Genomic DNA, 15,062 nt, shown 5'->3' with positions numbered 1-15,062 from the left:
GATACTGAGGGCAGCCCCCATGGCACAGTGGTTTAGCGCCGCCTGCAGCCCAGAGTGTGATCCTGGAGACCCGGGATTGAGTCCCACATCAGGCTCCTTGCATGGAGCCTGCTTCTCCCTCTGCCTGTGTCTCTGCCTCTCTCTCCCTCTCTCTCTCTGTGTGTTTCTCATGAATAAATAAATAAATAAATCTTTAAAAAAATAAATAAATGGATACTGAATCAATGACTCAGATATGGAATATAGGACAAAATTTATCACTTAGTATTTGTATGGAAGAATCTGGAGCTTAGGGTGGAGGATTGGACTGGAAATACATTTGTGTGAAAGGTTTAAGTATAGAGAAAGTGACTGACATTCTAGGAGAAAATGCGATGGTCCAAGGACCAGATGTATAAGGACACATGAAGAAAATCATGGGCTGAGTTTGAGGACATCCAACATTTAATAATTGAGTGGAGGACAATAAATGGCAAAGAGAATGGAAAAAAAGGATGAGGAAAAGCCAACAAGAAAAGTGTTTCAAGAGGGAATAGTAAAGACTATAGAAAGGTGAGACAATGATAACAAAAAACTAATGCTGAATTTGTCACCACGAATGTCACTGATGACTTTTTGAATAACATGTCTGGAGTAATAAGGGTAAAAGTCCCACTGATGTCAAGAAGTGAGTGAGAGAAAGCATAGAGACAATGAATAGAAGAAATTTGATTGGGGACAGAGGAGAGAAGACAGTATCTGGAGAGTTATATAGGTTCTTGATTATTTATATATTGGGTTTAAATAAAGATATTTGAATAAGCTAATATTTAGTAACAATCCTTTTCCTTGGAAAGGAACAAATTAATAATAAAGAGAGAAAGGAAAATTGATAATGTAGGGAGCCCAGCTGGGAAGACTTCAAGATATAGGAGTGAGATTGGCCTTAGGAAAAAGGAGGGACAATATGGTGTTTTGCTTTGAAAACCTTTTTCACACCTTTATATATTAAAGCTGACTATATAGTCTTACTGCCTTAAACTGTGAATATAATACTTTTAAATCTACAATAATATTAAGATTAGATACTTAGTACAATTTAAAAAATTACAGAAACTTTTTAGAACTTTGCATCTATCCTCTTTTCACTTGGGAATTTAGTAGTTGTCTTAAAAGCAAAATAGTTCAGTATCCAGAAGTCTTTTGGTTTGTTCTCTTTATTTTCCTTTGCCAACGACAGTGGATCTCCAATTTAGATGTGCACAGAAATTGCTAAGTAAGATCATGTATGTGCTATCATACCCTTCATAGCATTGGAAATTATCATATTCATTTTTCATTTTTGTCAACTCAATGGACACTTTCTTATTTTCATATTAATTAATTATGCTTTTCCTTCTTCGACACACAGAATTTAGAGTGGGGAGTCTCTATAATTCTTATTTTATTTCTAAAACACAGTTAACATGCCCAGATTTTACTTATGTTGGATTATCAAGAATTTAAAGAAAAGTTCTAATCTTGGCCAAAGTAATCCTGTATTTGATCCCTTTAGCAAGTACCTACTACGAGAAACAAAATGTGAAAAAAAGTAACTCTTTCATTGGAAGAACTCACAAATTTGAATTTAAAGTCTGTATTCTTGACTATCAAGAAATCAAGGTTCATGTCCTATTACTATTATTTATTCCCAAACCTAGTGATAATCAACAATGTGTGTTAAGTATATGAATGAATGAATGAATGGTTGGTGAACTGTTATATCTAAATTGACATGGATTCTTCAAAAACAAACATAGCAGTGTTATTGTACACTATATTTTTATTGATCTCTGTGACAATTACTTGAAATTTAATATCACTAATCCTCACAACATCTGTAGAATAAGTATTTTTAATTCTATTTTACAAATAAGAAATTGAGGTGCTGAGATTTTAAGTAAATCATGCCAATTAACACAGACAGAAACAGGAAAATCTGGGAGTCAATTTTACGCCTGACTCCAGAGCACATTATCTTTCAGCCATGTTATGAATGGTGATATATGTTTGGGTTATAAAAACTTGCAATAATGAGTATATTTATTTCCTACCATAAGCTTTTACCCAGACAGGTCTATAGGGCAAAGATCCTAGAATTTTAGACATTGTAATTTGATTTGTCTTCTAGAGAGAACCATTAGATTTTCTCTTTGCATGGCGTACTATAGAAGCATGAAAAATAGGTTTTCAGATGGGCTTTCTTTCTGGAAAAAATAGAACTATATGTTCAGTCATTTAAGTATCCATGTTAGCTAATTTTGCCAAGATTTTGGAATTGCATTGGAAAACATGTCCTAGTTAAGTACAATATTAGTAAATTTAGTAATAACCCAGGACTTGTTTGATCCCAAATATTTAACTCTTTAAAAAAAAATCTAACTCTGGTTTTATTTCAAGGTGCTTTGAAAGGAACTCACCCTGAGTTCTATGAACTGCATCAAACTTTTCCAAAATATACCATAGAACCCCAACCTGATTTGGTGCTTCAGGGTAACTTGGCAATGAAAGTACTCACAGGCACTCATTTTTTGGTCTTCGGACCTTCAGATGGCCTTTCTGTGACCTAGCCATAAGCACTCTATTAATCTACTTTATCACAGGGATTAGTAAAGCAAGGGCTGCATCCTTCCACCAAGCACATCTGTTCCTAACTCTTCTTATCTCTCGATGTCTGTTTTGCCCAGTGCATCTATTCTTCATCAGCCATGGATGTCTATGCTTCTGAGGAGTCGTTTTCTATTTTCTGTCTTTTTTACTTCCACAAAAAATTTAAAAATAAAAATGTTCCTATTCTGTCCTTTCCTATCTTACATCTACTTTGGAATACATAAAATGTTTGAATTTGCTTGTAGAACACAATACAATATACTCACTGTTCCCATCAAGTTTTACCTTTTTGCTACTTTTAACAGGAATAGTCCTTATTTAAAACTATGCACGATACTCACCAGAACCCAGAGTATTGTTTTTATATTTGCTTTAAATAACTGCATGAGTGGTTCTTTCTAGTGAGATCAATGTTTTTTTTTGTTTTTTTTTTTGTTTTTTTCACAAAATGAGTCATGCTAGTGGCAATCTCTTTATCTCTGATTCAGTCACATTGAAAGGAAGGAGGACATATGTTGGGCCTGGTTGATGGGGTGTCTCTCCATCTCCCCCAGCCTGAGACTGTGGTATAGGAAGTAAGGCAGTCTTATCAACAAGCACCTTTCTCCCAAGTTCAAACTGGGGATTACACAGAAAGAATCAGCTCCCTGTTCCTCCTCTTACTCTGTCTCTGAATAATAAGGGCTCTTTACTGGGTAGAAATCTTGTTGCATTAATTATAGCAGCAAATAAGCAGACAATCTGCTCAAAACAATCCCTAACTACTTCTGAATGACATGTTGATCTTTAAAGTTCAATTTTTAAAAATTAAGTATCTATTTTTATTAGTTCTTACAGTGATTAAGAGATACAATAGAACACAATTTACCTATATATTTAAATACTAACTTAAAGATGTAGTACTATGTTGTTCTTTCTATGTTTAGTTATAGTATAAAAAAGGAAGAAGTCATCATGGAACACGTCTATGCTTCCATCTTTCAGATTTTCACACTTTTACAAAGAGCTAAAAAATAAGGTTTACAGTGGAAATGCTGGTGACTTCTTGGTCAAGTAGTTCATGAGATTTTATATGTGTGTGAGTCTGTGTGTGTGTGCATAATAAATTCACATACACTCTAAAACATCAGCTACAAAGTAGCTTTTGATTATTTGTTTTAATGGCTATAAATTAATAAAATATTTCCTATGACCAAAGGGATCTTTTATTCAAGCACATGCTTACCAACATACTCTATGGTAGTTTCTGCTATTATAAGGCAGAACTCACAGCTGAAAATGGTTTAGGGTTTGTTGGGCTGCAGCATTTTGATAAATGGAGATAAATGATTAAAATCGTTCAGTCTTTCTAAGCCCTAGCAAAATATGACAGCATCTAAGTCTCTAAAGAGATTTATGTTTGCTCTTACAGCTGGTTGTCCATAGCTGTACCGTTCCCTGGGGAGCCCTGCAGACCTAGTGGATGATGAGAGTGTTTTGCAGCTGTAGGAGATTTAGATCCCTTTAAAGAGCTGCTTGAGCCACAACAAGCCAGTATTTCAAAAGAAAGTGAGCAAGGCCATAGGGTGTTCATGAAATTCCCAGCCTTAACCTGGGGAAGCTCACCTGTCAAAGCTGGCTCACTAAAACCTCCACTAAATTGTTAGCTGACACTACAAAACGTTTAAGATGTCATCGTGTGTTGTAAACAAATCCGTGCATTTCCACGTGTTGTTCCTGGGGCCAAAAAATAGCAAAACATAACAAGATATTGTGAGTAAAAGCATTCTTTTGGAAAAGTTCAGTTGTCTGAGGAAAGCATGATGTGGGAGAAAGTGGCTATGTCATATGTCACAGAAGTGGAAGGCTGGAGAAAGAATGAGAGGGAGGAAACTTTGTCTGTTGGGTGCCTTTTATGTACTAATAATGTTGACTCCCTGTTCTACGCTCTGCTCTGTGGTGGGCCCAGCCCTCTGTGGTGACAGCAAGGGAAAGAAAAACAGCCAAGAAGCAGGCTGCCTGAATTCGTTGCACTCCTGCACAAAAGAAGAATCATCAGAAGAATGAGCATCCACATTTTCCCAGCCCTAACTCCTCATGTCTGGGATTTCCTTCCAAGCAGAGAGGCAAACGTGTGACTCAGGCAAGTTGGCTATAGCATTGCCCAGTGTATACGTGAATGCCTGACACTCACTGGGTCAGCTAGGGAAGCTCCAATGCAGGTAACCAGAAGGATTCATTTCTTCTAGAGACTCAATATGATCAACTTATATAGAAGTCCATATTCTTGCCTCACGATTACATTCCTAATCTATATTACAAATACTTCCCAACCTTGTTTTAGAACTTCTTCCTTTTTAGTTTACAATATTTTTGAGATATGATTTATTTATAGCCAATTGGCCAAATCTTAAGTGTCTAGCTTGATAAAATTTTACTCATGTATATATCTGTTGTATTTGTTTTCTAATGCCGCATGACAGATTACCACAAATGTAGCAGTTTAGATGGCTAACACAAATTTCTCAGCTCACAATTCTGTAGATCAGAGGTCCAGGTACTTACCGTACAGGAGGATTCCCTGCTGAGGCTCTCAGAGTGGAAAGAAACATGTCACTGGCTGCATTCTCAGGGTCTTCTTGCAAATTCATTCAGGTGAGTAGAATTCAGTCCCTGAGAGTGCAGAATTGTCTTTTCTGGCTATTTCTCAGCAGCTATGCAGTTGCCCACTCTCCTTGCCATGAGGCACACTCCATCTGCAAAGCCAGTGGTGGAAGACGTCTCTCCCTCTAAACTCTTTTCATGCTTCAAATATCTGTATCCAGGGAAATCTCTGCTACCTTGAAGGGCTGCCTTATTAGGTGAGGTTCACCCAGGATAGTCTCCCTTTTTTAAAGTCATTTATGCTACATAATATAACCTAATAAAAGACTGAAATCCACCATATTTCCAGGCCCAGGGGTTAAATACAGGAGATGTACACTAAGGAATGGGGATGTTGGGACCATCTTACAATTCTGTCTACCATATCTCAAGACAAAATCTATATAGCTGATCATGCCACAGCTTCGGAGTCATTGCTATTGATTTTTAGAAGTTCTTTGTATATTCTGGACTTGAGTCCTTTGTCAGATATATGTACTGCAATTCTATTTTCCTAATGTGTGACTTACCTTTCATTACTTACTAGAATCTTCGATGAGCAAAAGTTTTCAACTTTGATAAGAAGTTATTTTATTTTAAAATTTTATGATTAGAGCTCTATGCATTGTGTTAAAGTGTTAAAAATATTTGCCTATACCAAGATCGTGAAGATTTTTGTGTTTTCTTCTAGGAACATTATAATTATAGCTTCCACATTATATCTCTGATCCATCTTGTTTTTTTTATATATATATAGTACAAGGCAGGGATCAACGTTCAATTTTTTTCCTGTATGGATATCCAATTGCTCCAACACAATTTATTATGTACTTTTAAATTTATAATGGAAGTATTACCTGTGTTTTTCTCATTATTATGTCATTATCCTAACATGTTGACTCTATTGCCTGGGGACTAGGCAAGTTTGGAGAGTCCACCATATGTCATTTACATTCCTACATGTAGGGTGTGACAAGACTGCAAAGCCCTGATCACTCATTACCTGTGTGATTTCTCAGGGTTCTGTTAGGACCAAGTGACCTTGAAAGACGAGATGTTTCCCTGTGGGACAGAGTAAGCTTTCTTATTGCATCTTATCAAATCAGTGTATTTCCCAAAATTGATGCTTCTCAGCTATGATGGAAAGCTCTGTGTACACAGCAATATCTGGGCCATAGCAGGTCACTCCCAGTGGACTTCTGGGTAAGGATATCTCATGCAAACATGCTGATGCTCTTGCTACTTACTGCGCCAGGAGTAATGAGGTCTCTTCTGACCCAGGAATTTCAGGCCTTTTGTCAGGATCTTTGAAACAGTAACAGACTAACTTACTTATCTTTTAAGAGGGAAAAAAATCACAGAGACCTGACTATGTTATCTTATTCAATCATCAAAACATGCTAGTAAATGGCCATCTTCATCACCATTTTGTAGATTATAACACCTAAACTGCATGAGGCTAAGGAACTTGCCCAGTTTCGTTTAATTTCACAGCCAAAACTCATTTTTAACATTGAATAATTGTGAGATGTAGTGTAAATATAAAATTTTGTATAAAATATACACAGAATTTAAGGACTAGTTACATAATGAACACCCATGTAACCACCATGTAGGTCCTCTAGGCCAGAATCCCTGCAAGGGCCCCCTTATAACTTAAATCCCTCATTTCCTCTCCTAAAGGGAGATGGGTAATCCTAACCTTGATTTTCAGATAATTGTGTTTTCATTATAGTTAGCCATGTATATTTCCATTAACTGTCTGGCTCGAATTTGAACTATATATGTGATATATGGTCTATGAATTATTTTGTACAACCCTTTTTAAGATCAGCATTTCTAAGATTTATCATTATTGCTTGTAGCTCTCTGTTTCCCATGTTCAATGCAGCATGGTGCACTATACTAACATGCATACATTTCTTTATTCTACTGTTTCTGGGCATGTGAATTGTTTGTAGCTTTGAGCTATGACCAAAAACATTTTTTTTTCTGTGAGAATTCTTATATCAGGTTTTGTTTTGTTCTTTTTTTTTGTTTGTGAGCTCATGCATTCATTTCTCTTCCATATATTCCTAGGAGTGGACTTTCTAGGACATTAGGTAGTACATGTTTTCCTTTATTAGAAAATGCTGTAAAGTTTTCCAAAGTGATTCTACCATTTTACACTCACAAAAACAGTGTATGAAAGTTCCAGACACTCCACATTCTCATACTTGGTTTTGAGGATCTTTTTTATTTTAGCCATCCTGTTTGTTATGCAGTGGTATTTCACTGTGCCTTTAGTTTTCATTCCTCTCATGACCACTGAGATTGATATGTCCATATAATTAGTGGACACTTGGATATCTTCTCTTGTGAAGGGTCTATATAAGTTTTTTGCCCAATTTTTAATTGGTTTGTTTTCCTTGTTTCCTATTGACTTGTAGGTATATCAAAGATATTTATCTGTTTTTGTTTAAAGGGCCTGACCTGTAAATTTATCCCATAATTTCTTGCTCCCTTTCTGTTGGCCTGAACTATCACATGGACACAGTTTGAAGGCAATGTGAAAAGAGCATTCTTATCTGGGTGACAATGTGCTTAACCAAAACTTCACTATAGAAATGGGTAAAGCACAGATATTGTGGAGGACAGCCAGCCACTTCTGCTCTACTAGGGCTAGCCCTAAAAATTTGAGTGTTCATTAGTGCTATGCCATGCACGTGGAACTTTGCTGAACTAGCTATAGGAACATCCAGAGCATCAAAAATTATTATTAAAATTCTGCTTGGTTTAAGGAGAGTCTTGAGTGGAAATAAATTTTTTTTTAATAGCAATTCATTCATGATCAGCCCTCCCTATAATACCAGACCAAGCTATACTTCTATAATTTAACATGCACCTAAGATCTGGCATAGCTTGATGGTGTTTTCTGATATTTGGCATGACCCATACAAATATACCAACTCCTAAAATTACCTACCAAGGCCACATTAGTTAAAATCTGACTACACAACCATAAAAACCATTCACATGAACATGTAGACCCTGACAAACTGATAGCATTAAAAAGCCACACGGTCTGCTTCCATCTGCAAGTATAACACTGCTAGCCAGATCCCATTCCTTGTCAGCGCCTTGACTAGTGCTCCTGACATTGGTGAATTGACTCAAGTGAGACTCATTAGTTAGGCAAATGGAAATCGAAAGTCTGCCCTTTTCTGATAGAGAGTTGAAGATTGTGGCTTAGGTATGCAGCAACAATAGTTTCCAAACACTGAGTCCTGAATTAGGAAGATTTGACCAGCAGGCAGCGCTGGATGATCACAGGCCTCCTGTTCTAATGAGAGTGCCTTTTCTAGCCAACTTCTAACAGGGTTAAAAGCAGAAGAGAGTGCATGCCCTGTGCAGGGGGGCATATTCCAAAGAGGAAAGACAATGAGGCTGGCCCACAAGTCACCATGCATTAGCCATTCCTATAGATAGTCCTCTTTTCATAAGAATCAGTGAGTAAAGGAAACATCAGAAATGATTTTGCCTACCCACCCCCAAATACTCGCTTTGCAGGAGATATAGTTAGAATGATACAGAAAGACTTGTATAAACGGTTGAACAGTAGTGTGTGAAATAAATGCAAAAAAATAAGGTGATAAGTTTAATATTATATAAAGCAGAACTAAAGGAAAAGAGATGTACCTGAGACAGAAATTTTATTCTGCTAAAGTATTCTGTTCAAAATAACAGAGTCGAGTCATTGGAGCTTCTTCTTGATGTGCCCCTCTCCCGCTTTCGTGAAGTTTCCTCACAGCCTGGCCCCCAAGCACCAGTCCTCGCTCGCACCTCAAACGAAGAACCAAGGCTGCCTCGGGCCCCCAAGCCGGAGGAGACGGCGACCTCTCAGCACTTGCCGAAGGGAGAAAAAGAACAGCAAGAAGCAATTGAACATATTGATGAAGTACAAAATTAAATAGACTTAATGAACAAGCCGGTGAGGAGATTTTGAAAGTAGAACAGAAATATAACAAACTCCGCCAACCACTTTTTCAGAAGAGGTCAGAATTGATCGCCAAAATCCCCAATTTTTGGGTAACAACATTTGTCAACCATCCACAAGTGTCTGCGCTGCTTGGGGAGGAGGATGAAGAGGTGCTGCATTATATAAGAGTCAAAGTGACAGAATTTGAAGATATTAAATCAGGTTACAGAATAGATTTTTATTTTGATGAAAACCCTTACTTCGAAAATAAAGAATTTCATCTGAATGAGAGTGGTGATCCATCGTCAAAGTCCACTGAAATCAAATGGAAATCTGGAAAGGATTTGACGAAACATTCAAGTCAAATGCAGAATAAAGCCAGCAGGAAGGGACAGCACGAGGAACCAGAGAGCTTCTTCACCTGGTTTACTGACAGGTGCAGATGAGTTAGGAGAGGTCATCAAAGATGATATTTGGCCAAATCCATTACAGCACTACTTGGTTCCTGATATGGATGATGAAGAAGGAGAAGGAGAAGATGTTGATGATGATGATGAAGAAGAAGGATTGGAAGATATTGATGAAGAAGGAGATGAGGATGAAGGTGAAGAAGATGAAGATGATGATGAGGGAGAGGAAGGAGAGGAGGATGAAAGAGAAGATGACTAATGAAACACTGATGGATTCCAACCTTCCTTTTTTAATTTTCTCCAGTCCCCCTCCTCTTGTGCTCATTCACCCTGTTTTTTGAAGTCTCTTTTCTCTCCCATTATACCATTGTTCTCAACTTATTTTGGGGGGAAATACCTTGAGCAGAATACAGCGGGAAAAGAATCTCTACCCCTTTCTGTTCCAAATTCATATTTTATTTTACACCACCGTGCTCTGTGGGAAAAAAGAAAAACCTTCTGCTCCCTTAGCTCTGCTGGAAGCTGGAGGGTGCTAGGCCCCTGTGTAGTAGTGCATAGAATTCTAGCTTTTTTCCTCCTTTCTCTGTATATTGGGCTCAGAGATTACACTGTGTCTCTATGTGAATATGGACAGTTGGCACTTACCAACATGTACCCGTCTACTTTCTCTTGTTTGAAAAAAGAAAAAAAACTTTAAAAAAATGGGATTATAGAAGGTCAGCAAAGGGTGGGTTTGAGATGTTTGGGTGGGTTAAGTGGGCATTTTGACAACATGGCCTCTCCTTTGGCATGTTTAATTGTGTTGTTTAACAGACATCCTTGCAGTTTAAGATGACACTTTAAAAAATAAAATAAAATAAATAAATTAAAAAAAAGATGACACTTTTATTTATTTTTATTTTAAGATGACACTTTAAAGATAAAACTCTCCTAATGCTGACTTGAGCCCTGCCACTCCATGGGAGAATCAGCAGAACCTGTAGGATCTTATTTGGAATTGACATTCTCTATTGTAATTTTGTTCCCGTTTATTTTTAAATTTTCTTTTTGTTTCACTAGAAAGGAAAGATGCTCAGTTCTAAACCTTAAAAGTGTACAAGTTGCTTTGTTACAATAAAACTAAAAGTGTACACACACAAAAAAACACAAAATAACACAGAGTCAAAGACGTTAAGTATTAAATAGCACATCTTACAACCTGTAAAATAAAACAGATTTATTTTTAATTTTTTAATAAAACAGATTTAAATAAGGACAATTGCCAAGAATATGATAACAATATATCAGTCTGCATCAATCAATCATCAACTAAGTATGTAAAATAAATAAATACAGAGGACTTTAAATATCAAAAGATATCCAAGGATGATGTAATCCATTCTCAAGGAAGTATACACCATCTTTCCAACTTCCCACAGGAAAATTACAATTTTTTAACTCTTTTATCTATTACACCATAATAATCCACAAATTTTCTTTTTAAAAATATTTTATTTATTTATTCATGAGAGGCACACAGAGAGAGAGAAAGAGAGGCAGAGACACAGGCAGAAGGAGAAGCAGGCTCCACGCAGGAAGCCTGAGGTGGGACTCGAACCTGGGTCTCCAGGATCATACCCTGGGCCGAAGGAGGCACTAAACCACTGAGCCACTGGAGCTGCCCATAATTCACAAATTTTCATACTAGAAATAACGTTGGCTGCATTCTTTAATAAATTAGTGCAGCAAAATTAGGAACTGACATAAAGTTTTCACAATAACAGTAATAAAGCTTCAGCCATTTGGAATCTTACTAAAGAAGAAAACATTCTGCAAAATAATAACTGGGTCAAAAAAGATACCAGTTGCAGGGTGAAGCCTATGTAGAAAATGAGAGTGAGACTACAGGGTGAGGGTGGGGGCGTGAACAGAAGAAACAGTCAAGTATTTACATTTTGGTTCAAGAAATAACTGAAATAAATGCAATGATAATTCAACTCCCCAAGTCAGGGAAAAGCAGAAGACAAATGTACAGACCACAGGAAGAAGAGTACAATGGAAATAAAGATAAGAAACCACAGAGACTCCAGGGATGTTATGTGTTGTGTCTTTAGGGGAGGATAGTGAGTTTTTTTCTTCTTCTTATGTTCTAACAAAGAAAACCAAGTATTAAAACATTGGGGATATTCTTGTTCCCAGGGAACCTGATTATTCTATTAGTAGAGTGTCTTCATGACTAAGATTAATTTGCTGTCAGTATTCATGTGTACGTGAGTGTATTCCAAACTATAAATTAATGTAAAGAAACAATGCTTTTATTCCTATAATGCATTATTAAGATGATCCGGACCAATGAGAACTAGAAATGCTTCAGTGTTTAATGGATGTTCAGGATCCATGCTGGGTTGAGCGTGGGGATAAGTAATACTTCATTTAAAGTCAAAGTAAGATCATCAGGAAATAATTAAGAACACAATGACTATTTGTGTTTCTATTATTATTTGTGTTAGAAGAATATGGAAAAGGTTTTATCACCTATGTAAAATTAGTCTGTTAGTGCTTTAATTGTGTTTCCATATCTGCTTACTGAGGAGCTACTATGTGCAAAGTGCTAGGGAGGCAATGATGAAAAAAGGCTGATGCAGTTCCTCATCTCATGGAACTTACAGCCACAGGATTAAAAAAAAATTATATTAATCAAATATCACACAAAGATAAAAATATTACTTGAATAAGTACTATTTGAAGATATGAGATCATATAAGAAGATTAGACATAGGCAAGTAAATCAAGGAAGTGTTTCCTAAGGAAGTGACAGTTTAACAAAGATTTCAGAACAAATGATATCAAGCTAAAGTAGGTAAAGAGTGTTCCAGGCAGAGTGATTATCATATTCATAGGCACTGTACCAAGGAGGGACTAGATTCTTTAAGAAGTAGGAAGATGGTGAGTATGGCTAGTGTTCAGTGAGGGAGTAGCTCCTGTGTAGTGATGGAGGAGAGACCATGCAGGCTGTGCTAGGAAGTTAGAATTTTTTATAGAAGAGGTATGCAGTGAGGTATTATAAACAAAATGCGTGTGCATTCATTTTGGCCAGATTTGATTAGATTTGTGCTTTGAAAATATTCTGGCTAGAGTAGGTGTATAAAGATTGACAGACGTTGTTGGGAAGCAAACATGGAAGTAGGGAGACCAATAGGCTATTAAGTATCCTGGGTAGCAGCTGATGATGATATGAATGGATCTCTGGGGGCAGAGCTTGAGAAGTGTCTATTAGCATCATCAAACCGGTATTCTAGTCTCATCTGGACCTGTTTACTCATGATTCTTCAGAAAAAAATAGGAACTAATCACTCTAAGCAATTAATGACAAAGACAAGTAAAAAGAGAAAATCGACAAGAGTTGCCAAATTTGACTTACAAGTCACCATCTTCAAAAATACCTTTTAATAACATTGCTTTAAGACAAGTTTCTGAAAGAGGCCTAGCAACAGACTACATAGGATTTATACTGTTTTTTTAAATCATACCATGAAATATCACTGTGTTAAATTCTATTATGCAAATTAGTGAAAAGTTGACCAATTTTTTTGTATGTGCAGACTTTCACATCTTGAAAATAATGTTGCATAAATATTTAATAACACTTCCAGCTTACTAAGTAATAATTATGGGCTTATGTTTTAGTTTATTTGTAGCATGATAACACTTACTGGACTGGATGACTGGGTGACGTGCACTGAGGGGGGCACTTCATGGGATGAGTACTGGGAGTTATGCTATATGTTGGCAAATTGAACTCTAATAAAAAGAAATTTAAAAAAAGATAACACTTACTGGTAGGTAAGTGGAAACAGGAAAAGATTTATGACATTTTTTACAAAAGTAAAAATTAAAATTTGTCCATTGATTTTTTTTAATGATTTTACAGAAATGAATGATTTTGCAATTCTATTATCAGTACATTTAATCTGCACTTACAGGCTTTTGAGTTCTGTCAGATTATGGTTTGAGACCCCACTGTTTTTAGGAAAATCACTGAAAACATTACAAGAAAATACAGTATTAACAACACTAATGCGGATTTAGTCAGGAGTCAATGATTAGTTATACACTCCTTGCCTTCAAAGTGCTGTTTTTAATCACTGATTTCAAGATAATAAAAAAAGAGATGTGTTAGGTCAATCTTTTTTCCATAATAAATATGAAAATCCTCCCTAAATATGTTGAATTTGAGGTTAATCTATTTGCAATATCTGCTGTCCATGGATTGCCCTTGTCAATTATGCTGACTTGATTAATGACATGTTTATTCAAAAATAATAATTTTCTTGAACTAAAGAAAATCTTTTAAACGTAATAATTTAAAGATACATCATCTAGGATGAATATCTTCTTGTATATGTACTTGCCTCAGCTACTTTTTTTTTTTTAAGATTTTATTTATTTATTCATGAGAGATACAGAAAGAGAGGCAGAGACACAGGCAGAGGGAGAAGCAGGCTCCCTGCAGGGAGCCCAATGTGGGACTCGATCCTGGGTCCCCAGGCTCACACCCCTGGCTGAAGGCAGCGCTAAACTGCTGAGCCACCCAGGGTGCCCTGCCACCCCATCTTAATCAGTGATGAAAGAATGATCTCAGAACTGTTTGTGTCAATTGGCCTTTTAAGTTTAATAGGAAAAGACTGGTTAATGGTAACAATACATCATAAAACCTTCAGAAAGAAAGGAGAGGGTTTTGTGGACCATTTGTTTTGTTTTGATTTTGTGTGTGTGTGGCAGTTTTAAGTTACTAGTTTTTAAAACCAGTACTTTTTAATGGAAACAACTTGACCAAAAATCTGTCACAGAATTTTGAGACCCATTAAAACAAAAGTTTAATGAGAGAGAAAAAAAAAAAAGAATCTTGTAGATAGTTTGACATAACGCTTTCATGAAGCATTTTCAGAATTTGAAATGGAAAGTGTTTAGTAATTTGAAAACCTTTTGTTCCTCATCCCCAAATTCTTCCTAACAGATTCTTTCTCTGCTAAAGGGACCATAATACTCATAATACTCATAAAACTCTTAAGAGTGGAAGGAGGACAGTAAGAGGCATAGGAGAGATCTCATAGGATGCCAATATGGCAAAAGTAAAAGCTAAAGCAATAATACTCTTAATTTATATTTTAAAAAGTATGCAATTCTTACTAAAGGTCATGTAAATATTTTTCTAATTCTTTGAAAGCTTTGGAATCTTAGAACCTGCAAACTTGAATATATATAACTTTTCAAATCTTTACTAAACTCTATTAGTTACAATTTAGTTTCTTTGCTTTTCAGCTCAGATTAACTGTATTGTAATTTATTGTTTCTCTTTAAAGTTGGCTTTACTTATACATACACACCCCCAAAATAAAAATAAATAAATAAAGAAGCAAACAAACAAATAAATAAGTGTGAAAGAATAAGTATTACCTTTTGTG

The 15,062-nt window shown here is 36.1% G+C and overlaps 1 pseudogene; it reads left to right on the top strand.

The window, feature by feature from the left end:
* The first annotated feature begins 469 nt into the window (after positions 1-469).
* LOC144291367 (protein SET-like) lies at positions 470-10,463 on the top strand (annotated as a pseudogene).
* Positions 10,464-15,062: the final 4,599 nt, after the last annotated feature.

This window comes from Canis aureus, chromosome 20 (genome assembly GCF_053574225.1).
Source record: "Canis aureus isolate CA01 chromosome 20, VMU_Caureus_v.1.0, whole genome shotgun sequence".
Taxonomy (NCBI): Eukaryota; Metazoa; Chordata; class Mammalia; order Carnivora; family Canidae; genus Canis; species Canis aureus.
The sequence above is the reverse complement of the archived record's forward strand: the minus strand, read 5'-3'. Positions and strand labels throughout refer to the sequence as shown.